Source organism: Suncus etruscus, chromosome 2 (assembly GCF_024139225.1).
Source record: "Suncus etruscus isolate mSunEtr1 chromosome 2, mSunEtr1.pri.cur, whole genome shotgun sequence".
Classification (NCBI taxonomy): Eukaryota; Metazoa; Chordata; class Mammalia; order Eulipotyphla; family Soricidae; genus Suncus; species Suncus etruscus.
The window spans coordinates 917,169-932,210 of NC_064849.1; positions in this window are offsets into that span (position 1 = coordinate 917,169).

Genomic DNA, 15,042 nt, shown 5'->3' on the forward strand with positions numbered 1-15,042 from the left:
CACCCCCAAGAAAAGAAAAGAAAAGAAAAGAAAAGAAAAGAAAAGAAAAGAAAAGAAAAGAAAAGAAAAGAAAAAGGAGAGTCTAGAGCGTTAGGGGTAGGAAGTTTGCTCTGCATGCAGCCAACCCAGATTGGATCTCTGGCACTCCAAATGATCCCCCAAGCCTTTCCAGGGGTGACCCTTGAGTGCAGAGCCAGGAGTAAACCCTGGTCATCTCTCTCACTCTCTCTTTTTCTGGTTTTTGTTTTTGTTCTTTGGGCCACACCCAGTGGCACTCAGGGGTTCTTCTGGTTCTGCACTCAGAAATTGCTCCTGGCAGGTTTGGGGGTCCCTATGGGATGCCGTGAACCGAACCCTTGTCTGTCCTGGGTTGGCTGCTTGCAAGGCAAACGTCCTATGGCTGTGCTAATCCTCTGGCCCCTGTTTACTTATTTGGAGGAGGGTTGATTGGTCAGACCATGCCCAGCAATGCTCTGAACTTACTCCTGGCTTTGTGCTCAGGGACCCTACGAGGTTCCGGGAATCAAAGCCACTTCAGCCACCTGCCAGGCAAGTGCCTGACTGTCATACTACTTAGGGGCCCCTGGACAGGAAGAAGCTCCGTCTTGGGCACAGTGGGTCGGGGTAATTGGGCCTGGGAGGCTGGCCTGGCTGAAGGGCAGACACGGAGGCTGCGAGGAGCCCACGAGGGAGCCAGGGGCTAGCGGGGCTGGGGGCGAAGGGGCAGAGAGCAAAGTCTGGAGTACCAAGTACCAAAGGGCTGGAGCTAGTCTGCCCAGGACAGATGGGGCGTCAGTCCAGCACCCCGAGGCCCAGTGGGTGTCCCAAAGGCAGTGCTCTTCCTTCTGTAAGGACCAAGATTCCCCCCTACGTCCACGATAAGGAACTCTAGAGTAAGACGAGCCCAAACCCTAGTAAAGTTACTTTTCCATTCCTGGCTGAAGGCAGAGACAGAGTCAACTCAGATATAAAACCGAACAAGGGTTTAGTGACTTGGAACGTTCTGTCTGAAAAGGCTCCCTGGCAGCCAGGGTTCGGATCAGAGTCTCCCTCGACAACCAAAGTTGAGCCAGAAAAACCAGTGATCAATGAAGACATCTCTACGATGAAACGGTTGTCCTGTTACTGCTTGTGGTTTCTAGATAAACTGCTCGAAGGTTGGATTCGGGATCCTTGCCAAGACTCCCCTAGTGGGATGAGGCTCGGACCTCGGTTAACCGAATAAACTCCCCTTTGCACCTTGCGTTACGGAGGTGGCCTTGGACTCTCAGCGGCTGGTATCAACTCGAACCCTAACACTCCCACCTCCCCCACAATGGACCCGCACTCTCTGCATCCACAACCCTGTGCCCCTGCTCCCCGGAGAAGGCCAGGGACCCCAGGCAGGCTCGCTCATGACTGGCTGCCGCCGTCCTCTCCCTCTCAGTGATTTTCCTTCCTCTCACAGGCGATTTTTCATTAAACATCTTGAAAAAATATTCTCTCACTCCCTCTCTCTTTATTTATAAAAATCAACTTAACACCCTGCTCCTTTGTTCTATTTGGAAAGTGGAACAGCCTTGGTTTATATTTAGCCGAAATCCCGCACCCTTTCCCCACGAGTTCCAGCGCAGCCAGAGGGGCGCTGGGGGGAGAGGGTGTTTCCAGGGGGGTGGGGTGCTGCCCGTCCCCCCCCCCACACACCTCCGCCAACCCCGACCTGGGTGAAGTCGGCAGAACCCTGCAGGGAGAGACCCTTTCCCAGATCTTGGGGTCTCCCCCTCCGCAAGCTGTGCCTATCTGTCCCACCTACCCCTGTCTTGTTCCAGGAGAAAGACGGAAGAAGCGAAGGGAGAGAAGCCGGAATGGAGCCTAGCAGGGGTGGCCACTGGTGACGGGTTTCGCCTCAGTGCAGGGGTGAGGTGTGTATGTATGTCCCCTACGGTGGACCTAGCAAGAGAAAGGTAAAGGCAGTCAAGGAGGGGCCAGAGAGAGAGAGCACAGCAGTAGGACGCTTACCTTGCACACGGCCGACCTGGGATGAACCAGGGTTTGATCCCGGCATCCCCCGAGCCTGTCAGGAGTAATTTCTGAGTGCAGAGCCAGGAGTAACCCCTGAGCACTGCTGGGTATGCCCCCCCCCAACAAAAACATATAAATAAATAAAATAAAATAAAATAAAGGCGGTCATGCAGAGTAGGGACCTGGGTTCAAATTCAAATCCAAGCTCCGTAGGAAGTCTGACTCATTAGAGTGTGACGCATGGAGACATATGTCCGTGTAGATATATGTCCATGTATCCATCTATGTCCATGTATCTGCACACATGTAGAGATACATGGTCCCATACGCCGTATGTGTCTGATTGACAGTTGCTATTCACCCCGGGGGAGATCACTCCAAGTCAGACCCTGCCAGTGTTGCCAGTTGCCTTCTTCTCTCCACTCTCCATGCCTGACACCTGACTTGCAAAGAGACGGCCTAGGCCAGTGGGAAGATTCGTGACGCGATGCATAGCACAGTGGTTAGGAGTGTGCCTGGGGTGGGGCCAGAGCGCTGGAAGAGCGGGTAGGGCGTTCGCCTGGCACATGTTCGATCCCCGGCACCCCATACCTGGCACACGTTCGATCCCCGGCACCCCATATGGTCCCCAAGCCTGCCAGGAGCAACTTCTGAGAGCAGAGCCACAGGAATAACCCCTGAGCACTGCCGGATGTGACCGCTCCCCCAAAAAAATACTATTAAGTGTGGGTGAGGATGTGAAAGGAAGAAAAAAAAAACCCTTGCTGGAGGGACAGTATATCAGGTAAGGTACTTATCTAGCACAGGGCCAACCCAGCTTTGATCCCCGACATCCCATATGATCCCTGGGCACCACCAGGAGCGATTTCTCAGTGCAGAGTCAGGAGTCAACCCTGAGCATTGCTGAGCGTGGTCCAAACAAACAAACAAACAAACAAACAAAGCACTCTCATACTTCATTTGAGGGAATGCAAATTGGTACAGCCAATGTGAAAAAAATGTGAAAAAGCAGAGTGATTCCTCAAAACACTCAAAATAGAAGAGCCATATGTCTCCACTTCTCCAGAGATCGATTTGAAAAGATGTCTGTAGCCCCAAGTTCGCTCCAGAGCCAGTCGAAGGAGCCGAGGGAGGGGAGCAACTCATGTGTCCAACGATGGATGATTAGGTGAAGAAAATGGGGGTGCAGGCCCAGAGACTGGAGCCCATCCTCACCTGCAACAACCCCGGCTTCAGCTTTGATCTGGGGGAGCACGGCATGGTCCCCCCACATGCCAGGGTGTGATAAAACAGGGAAAATAAGGGCTAGATCATATGCATTGATGTGTTATAGTGTATTAAATTGCATTGTATTGTATTGTTGTATTGTATAGTGTTGTCTGCAGGCACCCCGTGCTCAACTCCCAGGACCCACCAACTCACACACGCCAGCACTGAGCCAGGCCAAAAGCAGAGAAGAGAGGGGTATGTGGGGGCCAGGTAGGATGTTTGTCTTAAGTGCAACTAACCTGGGTTCGATTCCCGGCATCCCATAGGGTCCCCCGAGCCTTCCAGGAGTGATTTGAACTATCTTTTTGCTAGAAACTGTCATGTAGGGTTGAGAAAGAACCATATCGTACATATGGAGATTTTGCTTCGCACACGCTCGGCCCAGGTTCAATCCCCAGCACCCCACATAAGGCAAACGATCCTTGAAAGCCATCAGGAATAATTCCGAGCATGGAGCCAGCTGTAATCCTCGAGCACCACTGGGTATGGGTCAGAGGCCAAAACTCAAACCAAACCCTCCCCCCAAAACAGAGGCAACCCAGTGAGCTCAAAGCTCGCACCACACGCAAAGCAGTGCAGGTCGTGGAAGCTGTGTGGCAAAGAGTGTGAGCCCTAAAACCTGAGAGGGGTCACGCTCCTCAGGGACCACAACCAGGCATGCATGAAGAGACTGATGGGGAGGCTGCATAAACTGCTTGCAAGTTTGCTTTGCAGACCAGGGGTCCTCTAGAGGCATGAATGAATGAATGAATGAATGAGCAAATGAATGAATGCACAAATGAATGAAATGAATGAATGAGTGAATGAATCAGTGAATGAATAAAAAAAGAATGAATAAATGTGTAGGGTTACAGCCCTTATGATGATTGAACAAATGAATGGATGATATAATGAGTGAAGGAATGAACAAAAGAACAAATGAACGAGTGAAAGAATAAATGAAAGAATGGATAAATAAATGAACAAATGAATAAAAGAATGAATAAATAAATGAGTGAACAAATGAATGGATAAAAGAATGAATGAGTGTATGAAAGAATGAATGAATGAACAGATAAACTAATAAATGAATGAACAAATGAATGAAGGAACGAGTAACGAATGAATAAATGAAAAAGCAAAGGGAGGAACGAATGAATGAAAGAACAAATGAAAGAACTGAGGGATGAAAGAAGAATGAATGAATGAATGAATGAATGAAAGAACGAATGAACGAATGAATAAAAGAACTGAGGGACGAAAGAACAAATGAAGAAAGGAAGGAAGGAACCCACGAGCGAGGAAATGGGAGGACCTCTGTGCTCCCTTCCCTGCAAGCACCAGGCTTCGCCAGGACATGGGCCTCAGAGCCGCCTCCCTGGGCCCTGGTCAGCCGGGGAGACAGGCAGGCAGCAGCAGGCAGCACCCCAGCCGGCGACAGGACAGGACAGGACAGGACAGGACTGGACTGGGCGTCGCTTCTGCAGAGCCGGAGCAGAACAGGCAGCTCGGCTCCCGAGCCCACGGCCGGCGTGACGTCAGCGTCGGCCCCACTCACGGTGGCATAGCAGGTGGCACCGGCTGCCCACGCCCCCTCGGAGTCTCTCTCTCCACCGGTGGCAAACAGACAGAGCCTGAGGCTCTTTGGGGGAGCTGTAGAACCCCCCACCGCCACCAGGCCTGGGGGGAATGCCAGGGAGGCGATGCCACTGGGCACGGGGAGTGAGGACATTAGCCAAAAACATGGGTGTCTCGTGGGGTGTGAGGGTTTGCTCCCAGCCGGAAAAACCCTGAAATCGCCCAAGGGGTGCTGCTCCCTCTGGGGCCAGGCCTGAGGCCTGAGGACGGGGGCCCTGGGGAGCCGAGGAAGGGCGTGGAGGGGAGCAGGTGTGTGTGTGAGGCTGCAGGGGGCAGAGAGTGAGCAGCGGGCAGAGCCGGGCTGGTGCCAAGCTCTTGATGCCTGCGGGAAGCAGCCGCGTTGGCAGCCCGAGCGGGATCAGGGCGGCGGGGAAGGGGGGTCCGGCAACCAAGGTTCCAAAATAGCTCAACTCGGGCTTCTGCCAGGAGAGAGACTGACTGGGGAAGGATGGAGGCAGGGGCGGTCGGAGAAGCTGGCCCGTGGGCTCCCAGCTGGCCTGGCACGGAAGCCCTGGGTGCAAGCCCAGGCCTGGCCTGCAAAGGGCCCAGAGAAGGTGAGGGCCCGGGGCCTCTGCCAGGGGGACGGACGCCCTCTGGGAGGTGACCTCCCTGTGCCCAGAGCCACAGTGGGTGGTCTGCCTGCCGGGGGGTCTTTCAAGGTTGGGGCTGTGTCCAAGCCACCCCTCCCAACACACATTCTCTCTCTCTCTCTCTCTCTCTCTCACGCACACACACACACACACACACACACACACACACACACAGAGTCTCGAGTTGTCCTAGCTAGTAACTGGAATATAAAGCATTTCGTCTCTACGCTGCTGAAAGTAAGGGTGGACAACTTGGGTTTTTTGGGTTTTTTTGGGTCACACCCAGCAGGGCTCAGGGGATCCTCCTGGCTCTAGCGCTGCAGGGTGTGACCCAAAACCCAAAAAACAACAACAACAACAAAAAAAAACACCACCACCACAACAACAACAAAAAATAGGGCTAGAGAGATAGCACAGCGGTAAGGCATTTTGCCTTGCATGGAGAAGGACAGTGGTTCGAATCCCGGCATCCCATATGGTCCCCCGAGCCCGCCAGAGGTACTGCTCCCTCTGGGGCCAGTCCTGAGGCCCTTGGATGGGGGGCCCTGGGGAGCCGAGGAGGGGAGCAGGTGTGTGTGCGAGGAGAGTTCCAAAATGGGCTGAGTGTGAAGTAGTCCAGCAAGTGGCTCCGAAGCCTTGACAATGGGCCTCACGTGAAGGAATAACATGCCAGGGCACCTGCACCACAGGTAACACACACGCTTGGCCCGCCCACGGCTGGGCCTGGGTCAGTCCTCCCTGAGTCCTGAGTCCAGAGCACAGAGCCAGGAGGAAGCCCTGAGCGTGTCGAGGCTCAACAGCCTCCCCCCAAAGCGCTAACGAATTCCACCCTTGCCCCCACTTATGAGGTAAGTGCTATTCTCATCAGGCCCATTTGCCAGTGAAGAAACTGTCACTGCGCGGGGAGGTCAAGTGTCTCCCCAGCGGGAGGGCTGAGAGTCATAATCAGCCCACTGCCATTGCTGTGGGGGGGGGGGGCAGGGGGCATTTGCTTTGCACACAGCTGACCCGGGTTTGGTCCCCAGCATCCCACAGGGTCACCTGAGCCTGCCAGGAGTAATTTCTGAGCACAGAGCCAGGAGGAACCCCTTGCGTGCTGTCAGGTGTAGCCTGAAAACCAAAATTAAATATGAAAATAAATAATATATTTTACAATATAAAAAATAAGGAATAAATAATAAGATAAAAATAAATAAAGAGGGCAACTCAGGAAATAGGATGGAATAAGTGAGATTCCGGCCAGAGAGACAGGACAGTGGGGAAGGGACTTGACCCAGGTTTGCTCCCCAGCATCACATTTGGATTTTGGGTTTTTTGTTTGTTTGCTTTGTTTTGGGGCCCCACCCGGCGGTGCTCAGGGCTTACTCCTGCTTTGAACTCAGAAATCGCTCCTGGCAGGCTCGGGGGACCATATGGGATACCAGGGATCGAATCTGGGTCCATCAAATGCCCTACGGCTGTGCTCTTGTTCCAGCCCCTGAGGAAGGTGGTTTAAAGCAGCTCTGAGAGGTGCAGTGGCCTCTCCTTTCCTCCCTTCACCCCGATTTAGTCCAGGAGAATGAGGTTTCCCCAGGGCTCCCTGCTGGGACAGACTCCAGCTGGGCCACCTGCCAGTCAGTGACGGGGGCCCGTGGGGGGACATGTAGGCACCTCTCATTCCTCGCCATCACTGAGCCCCCTCGGAGTCCCTGACGGGGCAATTCATTTCTGGGAGAGCCGAGCATGCCCACAGGGACCCCCAGACTGGAAGGAAGGGAAGGCTTCCCCATCGGGTCTCAGACCTGGCACCGAGAACTCCAGGGGGGTTCTTAGGGAGGCGCAAAGGGCTCTGACTCCTACGATAGGCCTGAGTCGGAACCAGGCTCTAATCTGGGGAGGTTTTGAGTAAGTGGTTTTGCCCCTCCAATGTTTCAGCTGAAATGTGGAAATAAGACCTCTCAGGGGTACACAGAAAATAAACTATAACCCACCCAAAGATGGCTCTCTTATCTTTCCTTTTTCTCTCTTTTTTCTAAATGGAAAGGTATTTATTTATTTATTTGTTTGTTGGGTTTTGTATTTTTTTGAGGGATCAACCCAGCAGCGCTCAGGGCTTATTCCTGACCTTGGGCTCAGAAATGGCTCCTGGCAGATTTGGAGGGACCATATGAAATGCTGGGGATCAAACCCATGTCCATCCTGGGTTAGTCTTGTGCAAGGCAATGCCCGACCACTGTGCTATTGCTCCGGCCCCTTCTTTTTCTCTTTATTTTGGTCTCTGGGCCAAATCCAGCAGCACTCAGGCGTTACTCCTGGCTCTGCTCAGCAATTACTCCTGGCAGGCTCAGGGGACCCTCTGGGATGCTGAGGATAGAACCTGGGTCAGCTCTGTGGGTAAGACAAGCGCCTTCCCCACTGTGAAATCACTCCGGCCCCTATGTACCTTTTTTGGGTGTTGTGAAGGGCCACGCCGACAGTGCTCAGGGCTTACTCCTGGCTCTGTGCTCGGAGATCCCTCCTGGCCGGGCTCAGAGGATGATAAGACGATGCCAGGAATCAAACCAGCGGCAAGGGAGGCAAAGTGTCCCCCTGCTGTTCTATTTCTCTCTCAGCCTGTGGTGCCCATCTGACAGGTAACGAAACTACAACCCGAGTCACCCAGGTGCAAAGTCCAAGGCCACGGGTGCGAGTCACCTCCCAGGCTCATGCTCTACCTGTCAACCCGCTCCCCAATCCTGCCATTCACAGCCCCCAAAACTGCCCTTCCTGACTCTCCGTGTTCTCAAGCCCCTGCTCTGCTCTCTGGGCCTCAGTTTCCCCAGCTTCCACGACAGGACCTTGGGCGCCGTGAGAAGGTGCCAGAATCAGGCCTCAGCCAGTGTTGGGTCGGTCGGCCTGACCAGCCCAGCCCCAGCTGCGGTGACACTCGCTGTGGGTGACTGACAGCTGTGGGGCGAAGCTGCCCCAGGCCCCCGAGGGAAGCTGAGGCGGCCACCCCCAGATGTCTATTCCTGTCTCGGAAGCAGCCGCTATTTTGAGGCCCTCAAGCCTGAGCAGTGGGGAGGCGCTGGAACACCCCAAACCGGGAGGCAGAGACCCAGCGCAGCCTGGGACAGAGCGGGGGGCCACGCCAAGCGACCTGGGAGCCCTGTTCCGGCAAGAGGGGGTGCTCTGGCCACCCCACGGGGAGAGCGTGAGAGGAGGACTTCTGGTGGGCTTCCTGCACGAGGCAGAGCGGGATGGGCCTTGCTCTGGGGCAGAGGACCAGAGGTGCCACATCAGGGCCTGAGGCTACAGAAAGGCCCCCACCTGGGCATGAATCCGAGGCCCAGCACTGTTCTGAGCTCCTGCCTTGCGATCAAGCGGGTTTGAACCTGGGGTCACCACAGGCACGAAACGGGGTCCTTCCACCCTGCCGACTGAGCCCTGGTACTGACAGTAATAAGACGGCAGGTGTGTGTAATACAACCAGCGGGGGATGGGGGTGAGTGTGTCTGTCTGTCTGTCCTCAGAAGTTGCCTCCTCTTGCAAGCATGTGTGTGTGAGCCCCCGCAACCCTAACACAATTGTGGGCCTCAACCAAAATCGCAGGGCTACGGGCCAGAGAGATAGGACAGTGGGCAGGGTCCTTGTGTTACATGTGACTGACCTGGGTTCGATTCCTGGCATCCCATATGGTCCCCTGAGCCAGCCAGGGATGATTTCTGTTCACAGAGCCAGAAGTAACCCCTGAGTGCTGCCAGGTGTAACCCCCCCCAAAAAAAAAGAATAATAAAATAATACTAAAAAATGTTCTAGAACATTCTGGCACACAGTCAACCAACAAACTCTCACATCGCACCAACCCTTTGCCAGCAGCAGCAGCAGCAGCACTTCTCAGGCTCCCAAGCCGCTTTTGGATTCCCCTGCCCTTTGGCGCGAGTGCGGAATGCCTGTGGGATCCGCTTCCTGGCTGAGTCCTACTGGGTCAGACCACCGTGCCCTCAATATTTCAGTTAGAAGTTAGAAGCACAAACCCTCCAGCAGGCAGAGGGGAGGGAAACGGGGGCACGAGGAAGCCAGGACAAGAGGGGCAAGAGCTGGGCTGGGGACTGTCTCTGAGGTCGAGGCAAGCAACCTGGTTGCTTCAGTGGTTGGCTCCAAGGGCCCTGGGCCAACCAGATGGAGTGTTTAATTGGATCCAGGCTGTCCCAGCAAGGCTTAGCGGGGAATTGGTTGATTGGATTATCACAGCAGAGGCCCCCCCAGAAGCAATGATTCCATTTTGCCGCCCTCTGCCAAGGGGGCCTCTGGCGTGCCAACAGCCTCTCAGCGGGCCAGAGTGGTAGCACAGGGGTAGTGTCTTGCACATGGCTGACCCCGGACGAACTGGGGTTCTGAATCCCTGGCATTCCCTGGCCTGAGGGCCGCTGGCTGTAGCCCAAAACCCAAAAGACAAATAAAATAAAAAAAGGAAGGATGGAGCTGGAGAGATAGCACAGCGGTAAGGCATCTGCCTTGCACACAGCCAACCAGGACGGACCATTCCATATGGTTGCCTGAACCTGCCAGGAGCAATTTCTGAGCACAGAGCCAGGAGGAATCCCTGAGCGCTGCTGGGTGTAGCCCCCAAACCAAAATATAACTTAATTTAATTTAGTTAAAGGGCCAGAGAGATAGCATGGAGGTAAAGCCTTTCATGCAGAAGGATGGTGATTTGAATCCCAGCATCCCATAGGGTCCCCTGTGCCTGCCAGGGACGATTTCTGAGCATAGAGCCAGGAGGTTGGTTGCTGCCGGGTGTGACCCAAAACCCCAAAAAGAAAAAGAACACAAGTCTAAGTCTGGGGTTTGCACGGATCAGGATTCCGCTGTTGGGGTGAGTTTGCGCTCCCACCCTGCCTCACCTGGAGAGGGGGATGGGAGAGATAAGGGACCCCAGCCAAGAGGGACCCAGTGTGAGCCCCTCGCTCCAGCCCCAGTGCTCCAGACCGCCACCGAGTCACCACCTTCCTTCAGTGGGGGGGCCCGGGTGTCTGCCAGCAGCCGCCAGCTCATTAGGAGACCTGTGGTGAATGGCTAGTGGAGCCCACGCCGGCTGGGGCTCATTCCCGCTGAGAGAGGGAGTCTGGCCGGGGTGTCCCTGGAAGGCCTTGACAGGGCGGGAGACTTGTCTCTCAGGGCTGCGCTTGCATTTGTGCATTTGGCCCCATTTTCTGGCCCAGTCCTTCCCCACCTAGAGGATGAGGAGAGGAGCCAGGCCCACCCCCTCCCCCTGCAGGGGTCAGAACCGAGGACTCGAGCTCAAGGCTGGAGATGGGACCAGAAGGCGTCGGACCTATCTGCGAGCACACAGACACTGTCCAGGGGATGTCAGCGGTGTGGCCTTGAGTACTGCAGCCCTCGGGGGTCAGAGAGGAGGCGCTGGATTCAAATTCGGCTGGGGGTGGGGAGTGTGGCTCTCGTCCCCCACAGTGCACGACATCCCTGGAAAAGATGGAGAGAGCTGAAGGCTGAAGGTTGGGGGGTTCGGGGCATCTGTCTTAGGGACCCGAGCGGAGGAGGGATGCTCTAGGTTGAGGCTGACTTTTGCGGGCTCACCGCGCGCCTCCGACGTCCTCTGCTGGCCAGGCGGGTCTTTGCTTCAAAGCCTCCGTTTTGGGGGGATTCCAAGAACCTCCCGGGCAATTCTCCTCCATTCTTCATCCACCATTCTTCATTCTTTCTTTTTTTAAATTTATTTAAAGAAAATGCATCACATAGTTGACATCTGATCATAAGACACTTGTTTTAGGAAGACCAAAAGCAACATCATTTTTTGTTTGTTTGTTTGTTTTTGTTTTGGGGCCACACCCGGCGGTGCTCAGGGGTTACTCCTGGCTGTCTGCTCAGAAATAGCTCCTGGCAGGCACGGGGGACCCTATGGGACACCGGGATTCGAACCAACCACCTTTGGTCCTAGATCGGCTGCTAGCAAGGCAAATGCTGCTGCGCTAGCTCTGGGCCCAAAAGCAACATCATTTAAAAAAAATAAAAAACTGAAAGAAAAACTAAAGAGATGGAAGAAAAGGGAAAGAAGAAAAAGTTCAAGAGCAAGTGTGCATATATACATATAGTCAGTTTTGGGACCACACCCAGCAGCACCCAAGGGCTACTCCTGGCTCTCCACTCAGAAATCACCTTTGGCAGGCTCGGGGGGGGGGGGGGGTCCTATGGGATACCGGGATTCAAACCACTGTCCTTCTGCACGCAAGGCAAACACCTTACCTCCACGCTATCTCTCCGGCCTGCAAGTACATTTTTGAGAATTATTGAATCACAAATGGACTCATTAAAGTATGAGCAAAAGTTTGGTAAGCTCTTCTTTTAATTTTTAAAGGATAAGAGTTTTTAAAAAATACAGTAATAATGGTGTGAAAGTGGCAATGGTTGTTTGCATAGGCCCAGCATAATATGGAGAAAACTGGAAAAAGAAATAAAGTCTTGGCTTAAATACAAGGAGACCTTACTCCTGAAGTTTTCTGGCAGAAGACCGACTCTGGGTTCCAGGCATACTAGGTTGTCCAACCCCTGAGTCATTCTCTGTGGTCCTGGTGAAATTTTTTCGCACATTAGCTGTTGTTGCTGTCAGGTGCCTATAGTTAAAGATTCTGGTTTCTGGAGCCAGAGGGATAGCACGGAAGCAGGGTGTTTGCCTTGCATGCAGGAGGATGGTCGGTGGTTTGAATCCCAGCATCCCATAGGGTCCCCCGAGCCTGCCAGGGGCGATTTCTGAGCCTAGAGCCAGGAGGAACCCCTGAGTGCTGCCGGGTGCGACCCAAAAACAAAACAACACAGAAAAAGATTCTGGATTCTGGGGCTGGCGAGGTGGCGCTAGAGATAAGGTCTCTGCCTTGCAAGCGCTAGCCAAGGAAAGATTGTGACCACGGTTCAATCCCCTGGTGTCCCATATGGTCCCCCCAAGCCAGGGGCAATTTCTGAGTGCTTAGCCAGGAGTAACCCCTGAGCATCAAATGGGTGTGGCCTAAAAACAAAACAAAACAAAAAGATTCTGGATTCTGTGCGTTTCCTTCATCAGAGTCAGGATGATGTGGAGCATCCTCTAGTTTCACCTCACCATTAGATGCAGAGAGACATGCCCTGCAAGCAGGTTGTGGCTGAGTCGTCTGGGTGTTGAGAGCAGTCAACGCCAGGGCAGCGGTTGGGTCTTCCCTGGTAAAGGTTTGTGTCCTGGTAATGTTATAGGCAATTTGGTTGTTTCCCAAATGGTACCCACGATTCAGGGGTGTATGGGCAATGCCCATTCTTCTGAGGCCTGAGCCAAGTCATTATGCCATTGTTTTAGAAGGCCCAACTGCATTACAAAATGTGTGTTCCCATCTCTGTCAGATAAGAACTTGTTTGCATATGCAATACTTTTCCATTTTAATGTGCCTATGCAAAAGAGGACGATGCTACAAGGTATCCCTTGGGGGCCAAGGGAACAAGTCCAACTTGGTTCTAACAGGAATGCTGAACAGAGAGACTCTTCTATCAGAATTCCTTACTGAACAGATCACAAAGAAAAGAAATGCAGTGGGTCAAATTGTCACTGGATAAGAGGATATTCGATAAGAGTTATAGCTGTGAAGGGAATACATTTAAGCTATTCAAAGGAGATACACACGTCCCTTTTATGTCTTTAGAAATAGTCAGGGGGGAAGGGTGTTGAATCTGGGACACCACTTTGGTCTGTGATTTGGCCTTCTAGAGTCCGCAAAGCAACTCCCAGCAGTCCCATCTCAGGACATGGCTTTGACTGGGGACTTCTCTGCACCGAGTATGGTGTGAGGACAGGAGGCCACTGAGAGTAGATACATAGGAACAGAGTATTGGTTTCTTCTCAGGCTGAGCGTCTATTTTTCCACTTTGCCCCCGAGTCTGTGCGGAGGACTTGATCATTTTCTTCCTGGCTCATAAGACTAGGTCTGGCTAACAGGGACTTTAGGGATGATTTTAGGAAGAAGCAGTCTAAAGCTCAAAGAAATATTATTTCACCTGGGGATTAGAGATACCGACCATGTAGGGGAAATAAGAATTCTGTCTCAGTACCCACAGCATGGACTTTTAAGAAAGGTAAAACATAGCTCAAATTTTATTGCTTCCTAGGTTATGCCTGGAAAATCAGAATGCAGCAGGGAAGGAGGTCCTTTGGAAGTACTAACCCCGAGGCTTCTGCTTAATGCACTTATAGTGCAGGGTCTGGAAAATCTGATTTCCAGCTGCCTGGCGCAGAGTAATGAAAAAGACTCGAGCCCAGCAATGATGCAAGCAAGTTCCGTATATTTTATCTGACCGGTCAGAGTTCTGAAACGTACTTGTGGTAGAGTAGAGAGGTTTACGGACCCGGAAACCTTAAGCCAGTCTCTTTTTATACAGAATTTAGACAGGTTACTTCATTCTTATCATCAAAGCACAATCTTAAAAGAAACAGAAATGAGCACTGACGTAGAGAGCTGTGCCAGGGTTGTGAGATAAAGGTGATATCAAATTTCAAGATTTTAGGGTGGGTGGGCCACACAGGAGCGGGAAGCAGGGAGGCCGGGGGGCAGGGTGGCAGCATTTTCAAATCTCGAGGGCGGGTGGGTCACACGGGCTCATAAAGCTTCAGGAAGCAGGGAGGCCCAGGCAGGTTCTATAACTTGGCAGATAAGGAACATGCAGTTAACAGGCAGTTAAAGGGAACATCTTATAATTACTTGAAATGAAACGGGAGAGAAAAGCAACTTATGGCTGGAGTTTAACAAATTCATATATATATATATATATATATATATATATTTGGTTTTTGGGCCACACCTGGCGGTGCTCAGGGGTTACTCCTGGCTGTCTGCTCAGAAATAGTTCCTGGCAGGCCCGGGGGACCATATGGGACACCGGAATTCGAACCAACCACCTTAGGTTCTGGATCGGCTGCTTGCAAGGCAAACACCACTGTGCTATCTCTCCGGGCCCTCATATCGTATTTTAAGGCTTTCATTAAAGTATGTTTTTCACTTCTTTCAATAGCTTTTACTGCTAAGCTTAAAGAGGAAAATCCAGTGTTGACTCTTGAGATTCAGGGCAGGAAGCTTGAAGGAATGTTTGACTCTGGTGCAGTAGCATCTGTGAGTTCTTGAAGAGATTGGCCCTAGGGGACGGAGAGATAGCATGGAGGTAAGGCATTTGCCTTGATTGCAGAAGATTGGTGGTTCGCATCCCGGCATCCCATATGGTCCCACGGGCCTGCCAGGAGCGAATTCTGAGCATAGAGCCAAGAGGAACTCTGAGCGCTGCTGGGTGTGACTCAAAACGAGAGAGAGAGAGCGAGAGAGAGAGAGAGAGAGAGAGAGAGAGAGGGAGAGGGAGAGGGAGAGGGAGAGGGAGAGGGAGAGGGAGAGGGAGAGGGAGAGGGAGAGGGAGAGGGAGAGGGAGAGGGAGAGGGAGAGGGAGAGGGAGAGGGAGAGGGAGAGGGAGAGGGAGAGGGAGAGGGAGAGGGAGAGGGAGAGGGAGAGGGAGAGGGAGAGAGATTGGCCCCTAAATTGGACCCCACAAGAAATCAGAACAGTTTAGAAGGGACAGAAGGGGT